The 3,398-nt window shown below is 45.1% G+C and overlaps 1 long non-coding RNA gene across 1 annotated transcript in view; it reads left to right on the forward strand.

Moving 5' to 3' along the window:
- Positions 1–238: 238 nt before the first annotated feature.
- Positions 239–3,398, forward strand: part of LOC133136382 (uncharacterized) — a 6,350-nt gene continuing 3,190 nt past the window's right edge. The window contains exon 1 of the long non-coding RNA XR_009709518.1: positions 239–360. This is a non-coding gene — a long non-coding RNA (uncharacterized LOC133136382). The remainder of the gene's footprint in view (positions 361–3,398) is intronic.

A 3,398-nucleotide genomic window follows, 5' to 3' on the forward strand; every position in this document is an offset into this window, starting at 1 on the left:
AATAAAGAAACATAATATACGTACAAAAGCTATACTTAGCCAAGAACGTTTCGGGAAACACGCTGAAACGTTAAGGTACAGCTGCCACTGTGACAAGTGAAAAGCAGTAATACACAAATAACTTGCGAAGTATAAAATGACTGAATTCATGGTCTGTAATGTGATAAAGTTACAAGTTCAGATATAATCGTATTATCAGTGATATGCAAAACGATCTTATTCTGCTAACCTGATATTGATTGCTCATGCCTGTCTGTGCTGTAGGGGGAGAACTCCCGCAATTTTCTCCATTCGTGATAAAGCCATCAGTGGAGGATCATTTGTGTGGAGTCACGATTGTTATTTTGTCCCACTATTCAGGTAATTACTACTGTTAATATGGTTAGGAAACCTTTGCAAGTTCTTTTTGTATATCTTGTTATCTTAGGAATGTAACTGAGCGTTTTATTCTGAAATTGAAAGAAGAATAGCATTAGCGTCCTGCTAATACTGAAATTAAGCACATGTGAGGCACGTGTGTTGGAGAATATGAAGTAAGACCTTTATCTAGGTTATTACAGAGAAACGTAAACTACGGTATGTATCTAGCTGTGATAGCTAAAGCCGCCAGTTTGCTATATCTAGTAAAATTATAAATTAGACAATTATTTTACACGCTTCTAGCAGAACACTGCACACTGTTTCTTACATTAGACACTTAATTCATGAATGAAATCTCTTGCAATCTTTTGGAAACACACCTGAAATTGGCAACACGCACACATGAAAACACAATTGAGCACCAATCAGTCTCAGCACTACAAATAGACCTCTGGTAAACCCACCTCTTTTGTGATAACTTTGAAAACATGGAGGCAGCAAGAGGGAGAGGAAGAGGAAGACAAAGATGAAGACAGTAGGAGTAGTAGTAGTAGTAGTAGTAGTAGGAGGTGGAGGAGGACAAGAACAGAGAAGGGGACCAGAATATAGATGGAGACATATTTTCGACAATATTAGGGCCACTTTGGTGGACCATGTCATAAATCATGATGAGAGAGTCCAGCCCAACCTGAGTCACTACACAGTAGCATCCATAATACAGACATTTAGACTGGAGAACTGGTATGTTCTCCAGTATGGGTGGCCTGTAGTGTAGTGGTTAAGGTAAATGACTGGGACACGCACGGTCAGTGGTTCTAATCCCGGTGTAGCCACAATAAGATCTGCACAGCCGTTGGGCCCTTGAGCAAGGCCCTTGACCCTGCATTGCTCCAGGGGAGGATTGTCTCATGCTTAGTCTAATCAACTGTATGTCGCTCTGGATAAGAGCGTCTGCCAAATGCCAATAATGTAATGTAATGTAATGTATGTCTTCAACTTCCTACACCAGACTGTACCTCTGTAATTGTTGCACATCATTCTGCATCAGAGTACAATACAATGTAGTTCTACAATATTAGGTAAAAAAATGGGTATACTGTTGTGAAGAACATGTAAATACAGTTTTGATGTTACTGTGTACAGTATGACAGGACATGTAAATAAGTATGTGAATATGTATGTAAATAAAGACAGATGAATATCTTAGGGTGGAAGGCAGTGCCTGTTTACTATTGAACAGGAACTGGCCATGGTCAATATAGTGTTGGCAAACAACACCATCTGCCCACATGAGCTACAAGAGCAAATACTCGCAGACCAGACAACATTGAAAAAATATTATAGGACGAAGAGCCATTGTGAATGTCCCTGGGCGGCACACCTGTTTCTATCACTACATCTCCAACTCTATGCAAATGTCCACTCCCTAGTAAACTACGTTTGGGAATATCCCTTGGTCTGCATCTGGGTTTGTTAATTAATCAGTATTACCGGAATTAAGCATCGCCCATTTTATTTACAATTGCCATTTAATTAAAAATTCATACAGTAAAAAAGTCTCGCAATCAGTAGCATGAGGCCAAAAAACCCATGTCAACCAGTGGCAGATGGGTTCCCCTACTGAGTTAGGTTCTGCTGAAGGTTTCTTCCTGTTAGCCGGGGAGTTTTTTCTTATCACTGTTGCCCATGGCGTACTCTTGGGGACCAGTTTCTCTGTAAAGCTTGTTGCGGCCTGTAGCACAGTGATTGAGGTACATGACTGGGACTCGCAAGGTCAGCGGTTTGATTCCCAGTGTAGCCACAATAAGGTCCACACAGCTGTTGGGCCCTTGAGTCAACGAGCTCTAACCAGGGACCACCCCACCGAGGGGGGGCGCCTGTTCTCTCGCTTCTTCTTTGAGGGCAAGAATCACCGGTCCCTGCACTCCTGTGTAGACTACCGCCCCCTGAACGACTTCACCATCAAGAATCATTACCCTCTCCCCCTCATGGCCTCAGCATTTGAACAGCTGAAGGAAGCCACCGTCTTTACCCAGTTGGACTTGCGCAATGCCTACCACCTTGAGCGCATTGGTGAGGGGGATGAGTGGAAAACCGCTTTCAACACTCCCACTGGCCACTGGGAGTACTTGATGATGCCATTCGGACTGACTAACACTTTGGCCGTGTTCCAGAATCTGGTTTACGACGTCCTGGGGGACATGATCAACAAGTTTGTGTTTGTCTACCTGGATGACATCTTGGTACATTCCAGAACCAAGGAGGAACATGTCACACATCCGTAAGGTCCTCCAGTGCCTGCTGGAGAATTGCCTGTTTGTGAAGGCTGAGAAGTGCGACTTTCACTGCTCTACCACCTCATTCTTGGGGTATATAATATCTGTGGGCAGTATTCGGATGGGCCTGAAGAAAGTCACGCCAGTTGTGGAGCGGCCCCCACCTGGGAATCGTAAGGACCTTCAGCGCTTTCTGGGCTTTGCAAACATTTATCGCCGGTTCATCCGCAACTACAGCACCATTGCCGCTCCCCTCCTCTCACTGTCCTCACTTCCAGCAAAATGTCTTTTCCATGGAAGGAGAGGGCCAGCCAGGCATTCCTCAGCCTCAAGGACCACTTCACGACTGCCCCTGTCCTCATCCACCCGGATCCTGCCATTCATTTTGTGGGGGACAATAAGATGCATCCCTGTGCCTTCTTCTCTCACCGTCTTTCCCCCACTGAATAGAATTACGACATCGGCAATCAGGAACTGCTGGCGCTGAAGTTGGCCCTTGAGGAGTGGAGACACTGGCTGGAGGGAGCACAAGTTCTTTTCCTGGTTTGGACCAACCACAAAAACCTGAAGTATCTACAAACAGCTAGGAGACTTAACTCCTGCCAAGCTCGGTGGATGTTAATTTTCCCCTCGCTTATCAACCGGGTCCTAGGAACCTTAAGCCCGATGCCCTGTCAAGAAGGTAGGAGCCGTACAGCAGGGTAGCCACACTGGATCCCATTCTGCCTGCTAGTTCTGTCCCTGCCATCCTTCATCATGGAG

The sequence above is a fragment of the Conger conger genome, chromosome 9 (assembly GCF_963514075.1).
Source record: "Conger conger chromosome 9, fConCon1.1, whole genome shotgun sequence".
NCBI classification, from domain to species: domain Eukaryota; kingdom Metazoa; phylum Chordata; class Actinopteri; order Anguilliformes; family Congridae; genus Conger; species Conger conger.